General features: G+C 34.8%; 1 long non-coding RNA gene across 1 annotated transcript; it reads right to left on the minus strand.

Annotated features, from left to right (window-relative positions):
- Window positions 1–313: 313 nt before the first annotated feature.
- On the minus strand, window positions 314–19,039 carry LOC116560960. Its single transcript, XR_004273234.1, has 3 exons — window positions 19,028–19,039; window positions 15,125–15,126; window positions 314–398 (listed from the first exon to the last, which is right to left on the minus strand). It is a non-coding gene; the product is annotated as an uncharacterized LOC116560960 (long non-coding RNA).
- Window positions 19,040–20,212: the final 1,173 nt, after the last annotated feature.

Here is a 20,212-nt window from a genome sequence, read left to right on the forward strand (position 1 = left end):
TTTTGAAGAAAATAATCTTCAATGTAAGTTTTTGAAAACTAACATTTATTAGTGTCTATACCAGTTCATTCTGTGAACTGTTTTGTAAATATCTTTTGGGAAATAATAGCTGAAGGTCAATTAGTTTGCTATAGATTTGACTGCCTTTGATAGACTGAAATTTCATATTATTTGGCTCATGACATTTGAAAATACATATGATTTTCTAAAAAACATTGCTCTTTTTCCTTCAAAACTATTAAATGAATATGGCCATATGACCATGTTGATACATTTTTTTATTCAAATTGTTATCAAGAATTCTGCATTGGGCAGATTCTTTAACCAAGGTGATCAACAGAGTTGGAGCTCTGGACCAACAATCTTGCTTCTTGTGATAGTGAGCAAAGAATTGCAAACTAACACAAAGTGCCAGCTCAAAGCAAAGTTTACTGAAGGGGAATCAACCCCTCTTTACAAAACTCAGGGATCTTTTGTGGGGTTTTGGGGAAAGGAGTTGATGTTTTGGATGTGTCTGATTGACAAGATGATATCATTTGATTGGCATTTCATGATTAAATAACTAAAACTGCACATGTTCTTACCCATAATCCATTAAGAAAAAAAAACACAGGAGGATGGTGAGTGGGGGCAAAAACCTTATGTAAATTCTATTATAATGATGGTGTAGTGAGTTTGGAGGTGACCTAGGGGCATGGTTTTGTATTACTGTGCATGAGCCATTTTAGGGGCTTTCCATCTGTGTCCTAGTTTCTCCATCTTCAGGATGTGCTGGCCACCACAAACTTTACCCATTAGGGTGGAGTTAGGGCAGCACTGGCACTGAACTTAGTTGGGCCAGGGACTGTGTTGGTGATGGCCTTTCTTCTCTCTTTTCTTACCCTCTCCCAGTTGCTAATGTCTATCTAACCTAACACAACCTATATCTAAAAGTTTAAAAATACATATAGATAAAAATGTGAAATTATTATACATTTTAAAACTTTAAATTTTGCTTAGCTTATCCCTCATTTGTCTTAAAGTATAATACGAAATTAATACAAATATATTTACATTGGAAGTAGAAATTATTGTCTGGGGTAGCGGTTTGAAGGGAAATTCATAAATAAAATCTGATAACACACACAGAATTCTCAATTTGTCCCACATAATATAACAATAATAATTTGAAATGGAAGACTGAGATTTTGAATTTCAATAAATTGAAGGCTAATTTATATAGTTCAAGTTATTCTAAATTGTAATCAAGTAACTGAGTCTATCTAATATAGCCACAATCTTCTTGATTTTGTTTTCTGTTGCTACATCACAGTACCAAAATGATACGAGCTTTCCAAAATAAAAACCTTTGGATTATTAATTTTCATTACTGTGTGATTTAATTTATAGTTCGTTTTCCCTCTTTTCTATTATAATACAGCACACAGACACAGTCAGCCCTTGACTAAATTTAATAAGAGAATTAGTTAATGCAAAGTCTTTTAAGACTATTATTACATATCATTGTACATTTTCTTGCCATTTAGCCAAAATAGAATGTATTGGAATAGTACTAAGTGTTGTGTTCTAGGTGTAATTTTTCTTATTTTAACCTTAGTTTGGGTGATTGTATAGTATATTGCCCCTAGGCCCAGCATGGTGGCTCAGGCCTATAATCCCAGCACTATGGGAAGCTGAGGTGGGCAAATCACCTGAGGTCAAGAGTTTGAGACAAGTCTGGCCAACATGGTGAAACCCTATCTCTACTAAAAATACAAAAATTAACTGGGTATGGTGGAGTGCTCCTGTAATCCCAGCCACTCAGGAGGCTGAGGCAGGAGAATCACTTGAACCAGAGGCAGAGGTTGCAGTGAGCCGAGATCATGCCGTCACATTCCAGCCTGGCTGACAGAGTGAGACTCCATCTAAAAAAGAAAGAAGGAAAAAGTCTGTTATTTATTTGTCCCAAAACCTGAGATAGTAGGTATAAACCAGAGCTGTACTGGGAAAAACATGGTAAAAATTCACCCCGCTTTTATTATGTTAACTACCTTCCCCTGGATCAGGGGTCAGTAAACTTTTTCTGTAAAGGACCAGATAATAAATGGTTTATGCTTGGTGGGCCATAAAACCTCGGTTGCAACCATTTAACTTTGCAATTCTAGTGTGAAATCAGCCATAGACCATATGGAAACAAATTAGCATGTTTGTGTTCCAATAGAACTTTATTTACAAAAACAGGTAGTGGATTTTGCCTTCAAGCTATGGTTTGCCAACACCTGCCCTAGAACTTTGTACGTTCCTGTCTACTCTAGTTTATTTTTAGCATTTCCTTTGCTTTTCCTGCTTTTATTTATTCAAGTATATGCTAAAGTCTTTCACAGTTCTTCAGCCCAAGTGTCTCTCCTGTATCCAGGCTTGTGTTTTTAACAATATTGTCTTTTTATTTTTTAATTGTATTTTTTTTCTCGTTTCAAGACAAAGTCTGGTTCTATTGCCCAGGTTGGAGTGCAGTCACATGATTTCAGATCACTGCAACCTCCACCTCTCAGGCTCAAGCAATCCTCCACCTCAGTAACTAGGACTACAGGCATATACCACCATGCCCTGCTAATTTTTGTACTTTTTGTAAAGATGGGGTTTCTCCATGTTGCCCAGGCTGGTCACAAACTCATGAGCTCCAGTGGTTCTCCCACCTTGATGTCCCTAAGTGCTGGGCTTGCAGGCATGAGCCACCATGCCCAGACACTAACTGTATTTTCAATATCTCCAATTTGGTATCTCATAGGCATTTACAAACTAAATATGTCCAAAACCAACAACTTGATCACCCTTACCCAAATCTGCTTCTTCCAAACTGGGAATAAATGGAAACAGTATTTTTCCAGATGCTCCAGTTAAAAATGGTAGAGCTATTGTTTTTCTTCCATTCCACATCAAATTGACCAGCAAATTCTGTCAGCTCTGCCTTTACAGTATATCCTGAATCTAATAGTTTCTCTTCACCTCCTTGTTACCACTGGTTAGAAACACCATCTCCTTTCTGATTTGTTAGGATACCTTCCAATTACTCTCCCTGTTTCCAGGCTCAGTATCCTAGAATTTATTCTCCATAGAGCTCGTAGGATCAGGCTCTTAAAGGGAAAGTCAGAACCTGTCACTTCACTGCTCTCAAATGGTAGAATAGTTTTTCATTCAGACTCCAAAGACCTTACTGTATAAGAGGGTTGTGTAAGATTTTGGTTCTTCACAGGTTTACTACAATCATTGTCCATCTCCAGCTCCAGCCACAACAGACCCCTGCTGTTTTCCGTGAACATCCCAAAATGATGCTCCACTCAGGGCATTGCATTTGCTATTCCCCACGGAAGAGTCTTTTTCAAAGTTTTATCAAAGCTCATTCTCTCATATCCTTCAGTATTCTGCTCAAATGTCACTTATCAGAAAGACTCTTCCTGATCCTTCTGTGTTTAATGCAAACCATTTATTTTTTCTTTTCTCCATAGCACTTTATTTTTCTTCATAGCATTATGTCATGGGGCATAATACAATATTTATACAATAATACAAATATTTATTTGTTGGCTAATTTTCAGTTCTATTCTAATTGGAATGTATTAATAACTACCATGCATGACAAACTTTTATTTTAAGTCATTCTCAACACTTAGAATTGTTTGACACTCAATAAATACACAATAAAATGTGTTGAATTAATGAATATGTGAATTTACAATTTTCCTTTTTAATAAGGTATGTTACTTTTCGGATTACTTGCCTCTGTGTCAATTTTAGTGTTTCTGCCCACCAATCTGCATTTACTATTTGTCATCTTGGTTCAAATATATAACATCTGCTCTGTTAAACCTCTTATTTTTATTCCAATACATTATTGTCACTACTTGATCTCACATGAATTCCAAACTATCCACCTTCTCATCCATCTTTTAATTCATTCAACATAAATCTATTACTCACTTAATATTTCTGTCCCAGACACTGAGCCATGCTTTTGAATAATGTAAAAAGGCATTTTTCCTTTTTTATGTAGAACTCACATTCTAGTATGCAAGAAAAGTATAGCATAAATATTTACCACAATGTAGTAAGTTTTATAAAACATGTAACATTTACCAGGTCAGTACTAATTTTCATTGGGAAAATCTGGAAATACTGTCCAGAAGATTAATAATGATTATTTGAAAGTAATTTAAAAGTTTAGGCAAAAAATGATAAGGCCCAGAATGAATGCAGTAGCAGCAGAAATTGAAAAGAGGCATTGATTATACAACAGGAAATGTAAAGAAACTAGTGAAATACAGGTTTGTGACTTGAAGATGGTGAGTTGAAAAATGAATAAAAATTTTATCTTTCATTAATTATAATTTGGACAGAACTAATAATGAGAATCAGATATTTTAATTTGAAAAATGGCCCAATTCAAATGAGAAATATCCAGCAGGAAGGTAGATTTCTATTAATAAATGTGATAATATCAGTTACATATTCTATTGTCGTTAACACCAGACAGAGTGGGATGGCTGGCCTTTTAATTGGTCCTTTTTCTTTATACCTTTCAACATTTTTCTCAAAATTGTCCATATATAATAATTCATGTCATAATGAGAAAAACATAAATGTAGATTTTTCTAATAGAAGGAAAACTATGGAAGTCAAGATGGTAAATGAGAACTTATCTTTGAGAAATTTCAGTTAACAAAAGGAGAAGAAATAAATCTGTAGATGCAAATTGGGGTGAGTGATTCCTGAGTTTATTCTTATTTGTTTAAATATTATAACATCTTTTAACATTTTTATTTAATATATTACAGTACATGGAATTTCAAGATGTCTCATTGAATTATGCTATTTGTAAAGCCACATATTTATATATAATCTTGATAACTTTGTCCATTTATAAATTAGATACACATACACACCGTTTTCACATTTTCTAAAATAAAAACTAATAACTTCATAAATTAGTATCTGCAGTTTTAAATGTCATATTATTTCTCATTTTTAGATGAATTACCGCTTTAGTGCTACATGTCTATATGCATGATTTGGAGTAGTTCTTCTTCGAAGACATCATTTATATTTTCCTAGATAATATCAATAAATTCATTGTCCATCTGAATTCCCTGGGTTAATTTCCCAGAAAATACTTAAACACAGGATACTTAATTAACCTGAAAATTTTCAGACACATTATAAATTGTGTATAATAATAATACGGTAAAATAAATATGTCAACTTTAGACATATATAGTGAAATCAAGACACACCTAGAAGAAAGAAGAAAAATGACTATTGAAATTTTTAAACAGAATAACTGTAGTTATGAACAGGAAAAGTTCTGCTATAGAAAAAAAAATCAATGATATATGTTTCACTTGTATTATTTCCATAAACAAATTCTTGATTATCTTATCAAAATGAACAAAGCACAGTAATATTGTCAATAACAGATCTAATAATGCCATTACATTTTGAGAAAAATATTGGTTTAAAAGTAATAGAGAATGAGTCATAAGAATGACTTCATCTTATAAAAATGAATCTTATTTTACAAGAATTAGGGTAGGAATAAATGAATGGATTTTTATATATTTCTGTTCAGTGATGAAGCTTAAGGACATTGGATAAAAAAATAAAAATCATACAACATAGATAAAAAAGAAAAACAGAGACCAGAACACTGAAATATAATATACAGTGATATTTTTGAAAAATAAACATTCAAGTAAAAATTTGAGATGGTCAAGGATGACATTCAAAATAAGTAAAATTTCGATAAAAATGAATCAATTAGCTGTCTAGACATTCACTCAAGTCTTGTGCTTCAGTGACATCTGCACTGATTATACATGTGACAAATAAGTCACCCAGCGATGTTTTGGATTGAGTGACTTTTTATTATGATTATTACTGTATAGCCGTATTCTTCAGTGTGATTTCTCACTATTTCCCTGACAGCTCTGCTTGGTTTCATTCCCTGATTATTTGTTTATTTATTTATTGCCATCACCTTACTGCAGGTTACCATCACATAATATATTGTCATAGGTAGCTTTTTTTGACAGGTTACAGTACTTCTTTTGATTACAAATGAAGCCCCAAGGTAGAATGTTTACAAAGAAAGGAATCTTACATTGACAAGCTCTTTGGCAGGACAGTTCTAGTCACCATGCCATACAACTTTTGAAGTAGACAAGCAAGGAAAGAGAGAAAAATAAATAACAGGGGTGCCTGGAAAATGTTCCAATCATTTTACATTTCAGTTGATGCAATATAAGCTTTTAGTTGAAGCTTTCATCTCTTACATCAATTTACTTTAACTTCTTAACTCTACATATTCTGAGCCACTCCTGCTAGCCATGTGATAGGGATGCTTGTGACTTGAAAGACAAGATGCATTTTCAGAAATGTGCTACTTCCTCTTCTATCTACTCAAATTTCTAGAAGTGCTCTGTTGACCAGTACAATAACCTGATAGCAAAACTCCAACACAGAATTGTATGGCCATTGTGAATCAAAAAGAAGTTTGGTCTGAAGTTAACACCACAGACCTGACAGTGGCTTTGCCTGCATTGCAGGAACATAAAGTCAACGAATGGCAAGTTAAGTCCTAGAGCCTGGGAGTCAGACACATGCATGGGAATCCAGCTGTGGTCAATGAGAAACTGATTTTAGCACTTTGAAACTCATTTGAATCTCGATTTCCTTACATGAATGATACAGACAACAATAATTTGTAGTTGAAAATAAAACCTGTAAAATGCTGGGTTTGTTGTAAGAATAAATATTTGTTTTCTCTGCTAGAATTCTGTCACAGAATCCCAGTGTGCCACAAGTTCAATTCTTATGCCACAGATCGAGATTTGATAGCCTGTGGTAGCAGAGATGTCTGTAAGATTGAGGCAATATAAGACAGGAAGTCTAACTTTTGACTCTGCTGTTTATCAACTCCATCTGGTTTCCTCACATGTCCAACAGAGATACTAGTACCAGTTTACTAGTTCATGGATTAAAAACATGTAACACACTTTGCACAGTCCCTGGCTTGTTAAGTGCTACTATATGTTTATTTTCTTTTTCTTTGAGATGGAGTTTCACTCTTGCTGTTCAGTCTCGAGTGCAATGGCATGAACTCAGCTCACTGCAACCCCTGCCTCCTGGGTTCAAGCAATTCTGCCTCAGCCTCCCGAGTAGCTGGGATTACAGGCATGTGTCACCAAGCCCGGCTAATTTTGTATTTTTAGTAAGACAGGGTTTATCCATCTTGGTCAGTCTGGTCTCGAACTCCCAAACTCGGGTGATCTGCCCACCTCAGCCTCCCAAAGTGCTGGGATTACAGGCATGAGCCACCATGCCTGACCATGTTTCTTTTTATTACTGCTATTTTTTGGAAACTTTGTTCATGCAATTTAACAAAATTATAAAAGGCAGTGATTCTCAACTCATGAATCATTACATTACCTCTTGAAAATCTGTAAGTAAGAAGAATGGCAAGGTGTAAGTAAGTTTTTAAATCTTAATGAATCTGCTATAATTTAACATAAACCAGCCTCTTTAATCTTACTATAGAATGAAGATTGCTATAGCTCTATTCTTCTGATTCAAACTGCAATGCATAATCACCTTTCTTGGGAGTATGCTTTACTAACTATCCTGTTCATGTAGAGTTGTAGAGTTTCTGAAAAGCCTGCTTCTGCATAGGTTTTAGAAGAGATTTAATTCTACTCCTCTTGCTCTGTTCTTTGTTAATACCCCTCCCTACCAGTTTTCATACTACAAATCTAACATGTAACATACAAAGTAAGAACTAAGGTATAAATTTAACGACCTATGCAAACCATCTTCAAGGACCATCCTTTGTGGTCTATACAATCAAGCAAAATATCTGTTACTTAGCCACAATTCTCCAAACACCGTAAAAAGGAAGATAGCCATTTGTGGATTTTATGTATTCTACAAAAAAGGATGTATGAAAAGGATTGATTCTTATTGTTTGTATTCTGTCCAGTGATTATAACGCTGCTTTATTTTTTTTTAACTCTTCTATTATTTTGATTGTATTAGCCTTGTGTTAAAAAGGAAAAGCTGATATTGGGCGGGGTGTGGCGGCTCATACCTGTAATCTTAGCACTTTGGGAGGCTGAGGCAGGTGGATCACCAGATGTCAGGAGTTCGATACCAGCCTGGCCAACATGGTGAAATCCCATCTCTACTAAAAATGCAAAAAATTAGCCAGGCATGGTGGCTGGTGCCTATAATCCCAGCTACTTAGGAGGTGAGACAGGAGAATTGCTTGAACCCGGGAAGTAGAGGTTGCAGTGAGCTGAGATCATGCCACTGCACTCCAGCCTGGCTGACGAGAACAAAACTCTGTCTCAAAAAAAAAAAAAAAAGCTGATAGTATACCCTCATTTTAGAGATGAAAAGGTATGAGGAGACTGAGATGGGTTCATTGACTTACACATGACCACATAGCTATTAAGGGTAGATTAGGGATAAGATATCTTACCCTCTACTAACCTAGTGCTCTGTCAATCAAAAACACTATTTCGCCCAGCATCCTGATTAATGAAATGGACTTTTCATCTCTATGTATGTGAAAAATTCATATATTCTATTTAAAGATATTTAGTATTTGTTATAATTGCCATAATTAGCATCATAGAAAGGGAATAGAAGAACATAAATGCTTTAGATAAAATGTAGTAATTTTAGACAGCACTAGGTATAAAAAATTTCAAGGGGCAAAACTTAAGACTCCTTATACATAAAAAACGGTTACATACAAATAATGCTGGACAGTTACCTCAATTTTATTATTAAAATTAAAATTTTCAGTTTTCAAAAAGAATTACAAAGACAATTCTGTTAAAATGGAAGCATTATAGTGAAAAACGATCTATAATTATATGTGTGGATATATTTGTTGAATTTATGACCTTCATAATCTAAAATTTAGGAAAGTAATGCTTTTGAATTGATTAGCACAGTCATTAACTAAATTCACATACTTAAAATTTGAAATTCTAGCAAAGATGTATATTAAAAAACAATTAGGCAATATCCAACTGAATTTTAGAATTATCCAAAGCATAGCTAAGAATTTGTAAATTGGCCCTCATTTTAAATAAGACTTGGAAATATTCCATAATTGTTTATGCCAAAAAGCAAGCAGGACTTTTTTAGTGCAATCACACAGAAATCTTAGGTACGGCATTTGATTTTTTGTTCTTGTGGGGCTTGTTCATCCATAAATTAAAGATTATATCCATTAAGTGTAAATTTAATCAGTATACCCAATATTTGCAACAAGAGCATTTCAAAATGCAAAGAGCACCTTCCTTAACTAACTGATGTTGAAGAATGGTTTACCCTTAGTTCTCCAAGTGCCTACCCTTAGGAAAGCATGCTCTCTGCAAAGGCTGTATCTTTAAATTATATTTGCACACCACATAAATGAATGACCTGATCCCATTTACAGCAGATTCTCCTCAGAAATCTTAGGGCTTGTCAAAAAGAAACATGATATCGGCAAAGGCACCTTCGTTTTCTCCAGATTTGTTTTCAAGCAGATTTTCATGCTTGGCCAAAATAAAAGCAAACACACGGCATTGAGGACTACATGAAACGAAGGTGCACTCTGAAATGCCTCATGATCTTTTTTCCCTCTGCTTGCCTGCTGCCACTTTTTGCTGCCCTAGGAGCAAGTCTGTGTCTTGTGAATATGAAATACTTTTACGGAGTCAGAGTTAATTACAAAGACTGATAGATTTCACACTTTCCAATCCTTTTCCACAGGGTTAGCTGTCCCTGGAGACTCCCAACCTGCTGATGTCATAGTCCTCTTCCAAGAGCTGTTTTTGTTCCACTTTGGCTGATTTCATGAAGTGTCAAATGCAACAAGCCTGATGGGGTGAGAAATATTTCAGTTTCAACAAGTTTGTGCAGCATTGGCATTTCCTCCTCATTATTGTTTTACCATTGGCTTTTTATTAATGTGGCCTAGAGTGGCCCCAGGCTTATTATGCAGTATTAGAAATGTGAAACTTGTTATCTGGAGATATTTGGTGTCCTAACATTCAGATTTCCCAGCCCTCAAGAAAGCCATGATAAAATTTCTTAAGTCCTAGAAAAATGAGGCCAAACAATCACATTTATCCTACTTTCTCGTTAGGCTATTCCAACCAGCATTTTTCTACCAGGTCTATTTTGGTTTGACCCAAAGTGTTGGAACCCACTGTGAAAACTGGCAGGCCATAGGAGACCAAATGTCTGTTCAGCATTCTGGGGGCTGCCGGCCTTGGCCATGGATGCTATGAAATAAGGAGAGAGGTAAATGTTCTGCTGGGTTTTCTTACTGTGTCACTCAGCAAGCCCTGAACTGTCCATCCTTAAATTATTTTAACTGAACTGGCTCCATGCTTATTATAAGAGGTGTGGTGGAAAAATAATTTCTCTGGGACAAATATTTTGCTCATGATTTGTGGATCTGGTTGACAAGTTACTGTTTTTATTTAGGAGTACTGATTTTGCACGTGAATTCTCAATGAAGATCTATGAACAGTTGTTTCACTTTGCTCTTTAGACAAAGCATGTAGGGAAGACCCTCCATTTTATTTAATTCTTCAATCCAGTGGTCCATACTAAGATGGGAATTGTCTGTAGGGTATCAGTGAATCATTATCAGCCACATTTCAAGTGAAAATCTAAAGCCAAAATTGGAAAGAATGGCTATGATTTTCTAGTATTTTCTTAATGATTTTTATAAGTCAAAACAAGGAGTTCCTTTAATGTTTTAGTGTTTATCTGTAAAGACCAATCCTTAATATACAATACATTAAGATTCACACATGCTACATGTAGAAAGAGATGAATTACAGGTGTGAACGTTGTTTTGACTATTCTCCCACTGGGCACTGAGACAGGCAGCAAGGAGTATTAGGACCTACTCTGTAAACCGAGAGATTTGGCCTCTTCTCCTCCATTCTGTTTTTATTGTTGTTGTTGTTGTTCCAGGTTTACTAAAAATATTACAGAATAGCAGAAAGATTCAACGGGCTCCAACTGGTGTTTTGAAATTCATCCCAACTATAGGCAGAGTGACCTGCAGTTTGGACAGACTGCCAAAGTCCAAAGCCTTAAACATTTTTTTTCTTGTTTTGCATAAAGATCTACTTCAGTTATCTCTCCTGCACCTTGATGGAGATAGCTGTTGCTAGGTCTCTCTGAACTTGCTTCATTCAATGCAAGACATAGTATGCTGTCTTCTTGTGGAACTTCCTGCTGGGATCTTCCTGCTGGGATGCCCACATGCTTGTTCCTGTGGAATTCATTCCTTTGATGCTTGTACTACTTCTCAAAGATGACTTGGACCACCTTCATGGTTTTGGTGCAAATGAAGCCCTGTTGGTGGGTCCTTAGTAGAGAGGAGTTCATTGTAAATCTTGATTAAGTGCTGAGGCATTTAACTTCTCTGTCTTCAGTTTCCTCAGCTGTAATATTTAAACAATACTATAAAAGAACTTGAACTTTCCTCTGAAGCTTGCAATGTTATTTGAATTTGTTTCTCAAAACACAGGGAGGAAATGTTCTGAACCTCGTAGAAGCAGATTCTGAGAGTACATTGCTTGTCTAAAGCAGGATATAAAGTTAAAAAAAAAAAGAAAGTATTCATCTAAAGGTTAGAAATATTTAATATCTCTAAATATTTTCCTTGGAATAATCAAGTAACTAGATATTAGTGTGCTGTGTAACACTATCTCAATTCATAATTACTAATTTTGAGATTCTGTAACATCTTTTATGATATGCTAAGTACTATACATAAATACAGAAGATAGTATCAAAGCAATCAGTGGAGAATCTGTGATATTTATAAACGTGGTTGTACAAGGGTAAAACTAAGATTTGAACTGTTGCAGAGGTGTCTCAAAAGAAAACAAAACAATGCTGAATCCTTGAAGTTGAATGTTGATTTGTTCAACCTTATGGCAATGCAATACCAAATGAATATTCTCCTAATCTTTAGGGCAATAAATAGCAAGCTTTATAAATTCTGCCTGTACCAAGGAGAAACAGAAAACTCTAGTCACCCTTCAGCTGACAGAACCATTTAAGCATATGGTTTGGAAGACAATGAATGAGTAAGCAGTTTCTGTATCAGGTATTTATTTCATGGCAGAGACATTTGACTTCTCAGTTCAGCAAAAGTCAGAAGGTCTGCTTCCTAGTACACAGAGAACACTGATGCTGATATCAGTGGCAGTGTAAGTCAAGTTCAAGGCTCCAAACAGGAGCATCTCGTGGCAGGTGATGGCAAGCAAATTTGTGCTGCTCTCCAGGCTGCCACTTTGGCAGTGGTTTTGGACTTTGGTCTGCACTAACCTTGCTGCCCTGTTTCCTCTGTATGCTTAACTTTTATGAAAATTGCGTGATGTCCTTTGAATAAATTTCTTTTCTGTTGAATCAGCCAGAATCATCTACTAATAACACATATTTATATAATTGAGTACAGGCAATATGATTGTTTTCCCCAACACAAGCTTCATGGAAACAAAAGCTTCTCTGGATCAGAATGTCTCAATTCATATCCTAGTGCTGATAAGCAATAGAGGTATGATTTGTGTCTTAATCTGTGCTTCAATTTTTTCATATGAAAAGTGAAATAATAAATATTAATATGATTATATCAGGTAATACTGGTACAGTGTTTAGCATAGTGATTAGGATATACAAAGCATTCAATCAATACAGTTGGCTGACACAATAAAAATAGTAATAATTACAATATATTATGTCAGTCACTAATGAAAAGCCATATCTACATATTTCAATATTTTGGTTTTCACAAAAGTAGCCATTATTAAGAATATATATTTAAATCAAACTGCTTAGGATTATTTTGTCTTTTTTTTCTTCACAACTTTTAAAGTTATTTATAAGACTCTCATTTCTTCCGACAACTCTACCACATATTAAATGTCTTTATCTTAGGATTTATCTAGGTTCTGCATTAAAATAGAACATTAAAAACCTGTGAGAGGCCGGGCATGGTGGCTCACGCTTGTAATCCCCGCACTTTGGGAGGCCTAGGCGAGTAGATAAAGAGATAGAGACCATCTTGGCTAACGTGATGAAACCCTGTCTCTAGCAGAAATAAAAAAGTTAGCTGGGCATGGTGCTGCACACCTGTAGTCTCAGCTACTCATAAGGCTGAGGCTGGAGAATCACTTGAACCCGGGAGGTGGAGGTTGCAGTGAGCTGAGATCACATCACTGCACTCCAGCCTGGTGACAAAGTGATAACTCCATCTAAAAAAAAAAAAAAAAAAACTTGTAACAAAGCCTGGCAGTATTTGTGGCCCAGCAAGAATTTTTAAAATGCCAGAAAACTCTAGAATAAAACACAGTTACAAATTTTCAGTCAAATTATTTATACATAGAAATGAAATCTCAAATGTTATCACATCAATGAATCTGAAAGCTTTGATATTTGCTATTGGTTTTGAGGAGAAACAAAGCAAAATAAAAAGCATCCAAAACACACATGTATACACTTAGCGCATACACAATGCTCAGTTTCATTTGCCTCATTATGTAAATTTAAAAATATTTACACAGCTTTTATATTACATTTAAATTTGACTACATTAGAATTAAGAATTGAATGTAAAGCATTGCCTGTTTATTATGAAATCTGAGTATTTATTTCTCCATTTAAATATAGACTGTCTGTGAAAATATTAAGTGAATTTTTAAAATACTTAGCTTTATTCAACAAATGATTTTGATTCCTGAAATTTGCTTATTAAATCTAAAAAAAAATCGGCAATTAATGTTTATTCTAAATATGTTCATAAAACTTGTCACCACCGACATGTTTTGATGCTTGTTAAAAACAGATACTGCTCTTAAAATCACCTTAAAGTAACTCAGTTAAGAAGTGTTGTCAAAAAACCTCTTTTCTCTTTTTAGAATTGTGTATGAAGCACAAGACATTTAAATATGTAAATGTCAGTGAGTGATTAATATATTCCCTAAACTATTGTAACTAGAGCATTTTGTGCTATAATTAAAAGACTTGCTTAGCTACTATAACTCAAGTAATGAAATTCTAAGGCAATGGGAATTATAATGTAGAAAATCAGTCTTGTTTTGATAGAAAGAACAAAAAATAGAGTCTCCAGCTTATTGCTCACGGCAAAAACATAAGAGTGTGAGCATTCAAGGGCACCTACAAATTGATGGAATATTTCCCTTAAGTATTATTACCTTCTCGGTCACCTGCCTTTTGCTTTCTTTGCTCTTTACCTTTTAGGTCATTGAGGTTTGTGATTGAATAATACTTTATAATTCTTAAGCATTTTTCCTTATGTTAAGTTTCCTTTGTGCTAACACATTATTTACAGTACAATAAATGTGAATTATTTTGAAATTAAAGTAGGAAAATATTGATAAACCATGTAGCCTGCTCTTTTTCTGAGCAGACAAATCCTTGCTTTTATGGACTAATAAAATCCATTTAACCACTTAAGTTTCATATTACAGTTTCTCACTTAAATTTTTTTAAATTTTCTGACTATACATTCATTCTCTATTTTGCCTTATACCTATTTATAACTGAGTCCATTTCTACCATGAACTCAAACCTTGAGCCCTTCACAGGAAATATCTGTATATTATGTGTCTTTCTATACTTAATAAGGCACAAAATGAAATTGGCAGAATAAGTGAATAAATGAATGATTAGATGGCCATACACTTGTATTAAATAACCCAAAAGTTTATTTATAGGTAAAAATCTCAACATGATCTACTAAACTTGAAAATTCGTATTATATTTTGACACTCATGAAAATAAAATAATTCATGTTCCAATTTCGTATTTTTTTATGTTTTATCTAGGAAATCTTTCATCTCCATTTAAAACAACATGATAATTATGTGTTTTGATATTTGTAATATGAAAATGGGGTATTTGTACTATTGAAGAAAAAGTTTTAATGATATATAAGCTGGATTACATTTTTAAATTAATCCTGTATAGCTATATTTCCAGAAGATCCATCTACTCAGTCAAATTGTCATTATGAGTACAAGTAAGATTTTTTTCTGAGAAATAGTACCACTTTAATCAATATTTATAGTCCATAAAGATCTTTCAGAATTGGAAAAATACAAATACATTAAGTAAGCATTTTTGTACTTATGCATACACACAAGCACATATAAAATTCTTTATTAAACTGGAAAAGCACTCACTTTTGTCAATATGTTCATGGGTAGTAAAGGCAAACTTATGAATAAATTAATGCATTCCCAATCAATAAAATCAGTAGTTCCAGTTACACTTTTTCATCAAACCAGCTTGGAAAATTCCAAGACTATCATTGCTTGTTTCTTTGCATAGGAAGCTGTTTTGTTTGAAGGGAGTTCGGCAATTCACAATTTTTGGGTTAAAAGTAAAGGATTTTTATAGAAAAGTTTAAAAGGCTCAGACTAATAGTAATCATCAAATATAAGGGTCCCTATATTCTCTCTAACCATCAAATGATTTCTTTAAAGTTTCCCTCCTATTTCTTTTTTTCATTCTATATGTCTTCTTTACCAATCACGACTGTAAGAAGAAAAATCAAACATAGATAGATGAGGCAGCAAAGGATTTTCATGGGAATAATGTTAAGAATTTGAGAACTGATGACAAACAAGAGGATCAGACTTTGAAGAGGTAAAAAACTAAAAGTAGGTCAGAAAAGAAGTATTAAACAGTCTGGTTAGGACTCTGACCCTACCACGGTAGAAACCTCATACTATGTCCTGGTGCTACCCTCACTCAACACACCAAATTTGTTATAAATGAACCTTAACCCCTCTTCTTTGTGCCTCCAACTCCAGATTAAAGTTTTGTGTGGGTGTAACTGATGGGTGAGCCCAAGTCACATGCCCAAAACTTTGGTCATCAGTGGGTAAGGAAGGAAGTAAAAGTTAGTCCAACTTATACTACCATGGTGAGAAGCAGGACACTGCATCTCATAATAATACACAAAATTAGAGAGTTCTCCAAAACAAGAGAGAAAGCTGACCCAAAAACAGCCCGAATGAGCAGAGCGAAATGTTCATGCCGTTCTTTCGTATCGTCTCATCACTGCTTAAGGTTTTGTGATTTTGTGATATATTAAGAAGTATATATTTAGTCTTTGTCTCCATTGTCTGACAGACACAAAGCTCCTAAAATCCTTGGAATCTTCAAAATAATAAATGTTTCCCTGTATGTTAATGAGAAGACTAGTAGCTGAGGGTTCCAGGATAGCCTCAGGATGAGGACTGGCTGCCTGGAGAATCAATCTTGTGATTGGAGGGCTGGAAATTGTAGTCCCAAGACCTGACCTTCTGGGAGGGAAGAGGGACTATAGGTTAACCTATTCACCAAGCGTCAATGGTTCTAGTCAGTATTGTCTAAGCATGAAGCCTCTGTAAAAACCCAAAATCACAGGGTTCAGAGAATTCAGGGAGCTTCTGGGTTGGCAAACCTGTGGAAGTGCTGGGAGAAGGCATGGAAGTTCCACACCTCTCCTGGACACTTTGCTGTATGGTTTACTTCTATCTGACTGTTCCTAAGTTGTGTCCTTTTGTAATAAACTGATTAGCTAGAAAGTGAGCTTTTATCCTTAGTTCTGTGAGTTATTTCGGGCAATTATTCAACCCAAGGAGGAGGTCATGAAACCTCCAATTTAGAGACAGTTGGCCAGAAGCACAGGTGACACCCTGAAATTTCAGTTGACATCTGAATTGTGAGTAGCGGGTTGGCATTCTTGGGGGTCTGAGCCCCTATCCTATGGGATCTGTGTTAACTCTAAGCAATGAATGTCACAACTCATTGGTTGGAAAAACCCACATATTTGGTGTCAAAATGTTGACAGTACAAAGAACAGTTTTTGTTTGTTTGCTTTTCATCTTAGATTTAAATTACCATTGAAAGATTGCTCAATCTGTATCTCCATCTAAAAATCCATTCCTGGGCTTCATATATACAAATGCTGATGAATATTTAAACTTCAATATTTCACATATGCCTCAAAAACTAAATAAAATGCATACATGCTGTTATTCGTTTATTCCCCTCCCAAAAAAAAAACACATCTTTTCCTCAATTCTTTTCCCAACAAAATGTATAATCATGCTTCTAATTGCCCAAATTAGGGAGTTGTTGAAATTACTGTACCTTTTCTTGCCTTCCCATTACCTACAACAAATCATTTACCAGAATTGACCATTTCTATGTCCCACCGCCTCTCAATCAACAGCCCACCACCTTCTTCCTTCAGGCTTCAATATTTGCCAGATTATGGCAATCATGTTTTCACTGCCTATAACATTATTGTGCCTCTCCTATCCTTCTCTTCCATGTAGGCAATGTAATCTCTCTAAAACTAAAACCAGATTATGTGAAATAACTTATTCAAGGAAACAAAAAACTTTGTGTGATCACCAGTATGGTTTAAAAATTCCTTATCATGGTTACAACCTATAATGAATTTGAAACACGCTTTGTTCTTTGGTCTCATCTCTCAATATTTACTTAGCATCGTATAAACCAAATTTATCAAATTACATTGTATTCATGTTTTTAAATATTTATTGTAATATTTTAATAAGATTTTAGGAATAATTAATGTCTACATTAAATGTACTCATTAATTGTAAGACACATGCTTTTTTTCAGAAATAAAGTGTCAGAAAAATATGTGTCTTGGCTGACAGCTAGAATTCCATTAACAGTTCTATTTCCTGTAATGTCCATGTCTTTGCAGAAGCTACTCTGTCATAGTAGAGGGTATACATCACCTCTACTGTACCCTTCACTCACTAACATTTTGTTATTTTTCAACACTCTACTTAAAACCTATGCTTTTGTGAAGTTTGCTGACGTACTATTCAGCATCTTCCACAATGCCTTAGGATGCTCTTGGCAGCAATATTCTGACTTCTCACCTGCCCTTGCCTCTACCCACCTTGTTAAGTATTGTGGTAGGCTGAATAATGGCCCCCCAGGTCAATGTTCTAATCATCAGAATCTAGAAGTTTTGCCTTGCATGGTAGAAGGGACATTGCAGGTGTGCTTAAGGATCTTGGGTTTTGAATATCATCCTGGTTGTCTAGGTAGGCCCAATGTAATCACAAGAGTCCATATTAGAAGAAGGTAAGAGGGTCAGGGATAAAAGGAAGAGGCTATTGGCCAATGAATGCAGACGACTACAGAATATTGGAAAAGGCAGGAACATAGATTCTTCTCTCAAGGCCTCTAGAAGGAACCAGCCTCACAAAACTGTTAACTTTAGTCAGGTGAGACTGAATTTGGACTTCTGTCCCTCCAGAACTGCAAGCAATACGTTTGTGTTCTTTTAAGCCACTATTCTTGTGGTAATTTGATGTAGCAGCCAAATAAAAACAAAAACAAAAACGGGATAAAACACTGAAACTAATTCTAATACGCATACTTTTAAAATTATTTATCATATCTATCTCTGTCATCCTTAGGTGCCTTAATGACAGAGATCATGTATTTATCTATGTATCCCTGCACTGAACAAGACAGCCAGCATGAAGCAGGGAATAAAAGGTGTTTGAAAGAATGATTAAGTGAGTGAGTGAATAAATGAATAATGTTCAGATGTTTAAATGAATGCATTAATAAACAGAAATCCATAGACATATTTTCTGGTTCCTAAGAGACTTTGGACTTTCTAAATAATTCCAACAAGAGTCAATGATTGTACATCAACTCTGCATGTTTGATTTACAGTGAAAATATTCTGACCCACTTGAGTTTCCTAAGGTTGCTAATGCTTAAAATTTAAGATAGGAATTGGGACTATAATCATAGACTCTAGAATGTCCCTCCTTCGATATGTCACCAGTTGTGCTCTCTGGAAGTAGAAGTGGGGTATGGGGTACCAGATGTTTATTAGGACTCACTACATGTGAAGAGAGATGTCAGAAAGCAGTATCAGGCTAAGGAAGAAGTCAACCCGAAATGCAGGTCTGACAAAATATCAGAAAAACTAGCAAGGAGTTATGGAGTATTGCCTGTGGAAGTGACACTCATAAAGTCAAAATGGCGAAGGCTTGTATTCTCTGTCTCATTCATTCAACAGATGGAGCTTCCCTGGCACATGTGTGACCTCTAGAAGGTTGTCTGTGGTTGAGGCAGACCCTGCAGGAGTTTCAAGCTGGTTTGTAAGCCCCTCCCTGAAGGACTGAGCAGCACATCCCTGTATTGAGAATGATACCCATGTACTGAAATTTTCCTTAGTCTCAGGCCGTTAAGAACAACCAGAATTCCAAATATATCATCATTTTTTTTTCACAGTGCTAATATTTGTTTAAACCGAAATATATAAATGTTTTGTTTGGAAATATATTTAACTCAATATTTTATTTAAAAATAGAAAATTGGGTAAAGTATCAAGAAGTGATGGATAGGTTGGAGTACTTGCCAGATTTACTGGAAATGGTGACATTTGAACAAGCGTATAGAATTAAAGAAAGCTATGTCTCTGATAGAACTAAAGAAAGATATGTCTTTAGACACATGGTAAAATAAAATACAAATCAAGCAAAGGCTTGTCATTTTCCATGCTTCCTACTTCAAAAGTAAATACATTCTACAGACTTCATGTGACTTTTCATAATACAAATAATCATAGGTACATGCAATGATATAATCTTCAAACTATGCTCAGTAAGTAAAGGCCTAGACTTTTCAATTAATTTAGTAAAGGACAAAAATGAAATAAATATTATTAAGTGAAAAGGATAATAAAACAAAGCCGTTCTGATATTTGATTATGACAAAATATAAATTTATATTAAGTAACTCATTGTAAACAAATAAAAGAGATGATTTTCCAAATTGTTGTTAAAATTTAAAAGTTTCAAATTACAAGAACATAAAGACCTGTTGCAAGTCTAAAGCCTACCAAGGTAATAGTTGTTTGGATTGACAGACAATATAGAAATTTTAAAAAGTACGAGCAGAAAAAAATGAGCCAAGAAAGCACAGTTTAGATAGGTTTTGGAAGCAAATTACTGCTGTCAATTAATCTATTACTTTAAAAGTGGCTATAATTATGCATATTTAAAGCCTGTTAACTTTTGTTAGTATACAAGATTTAACAATAAAATATTTTCAAAAGAGCTATGAAAAATGGGAA

This window comes from Sapajus apella, unplaced genomic scaffold, assembly GCF_009761245.1.
Source record: "Sapajus apella isolate SASKATOON/1434 unplaced genomic scaffold, GSC_monkey_1.0 scaffold28, whole genome shotgun sequence".
In the NCBI taxonomy this organism is placed as follows: domain Eukaryota; kingdom Metazoa; phylum Chordata; class Mammalia; order Primates; family Cebidae; genus Sapajus; species Sapajus apella.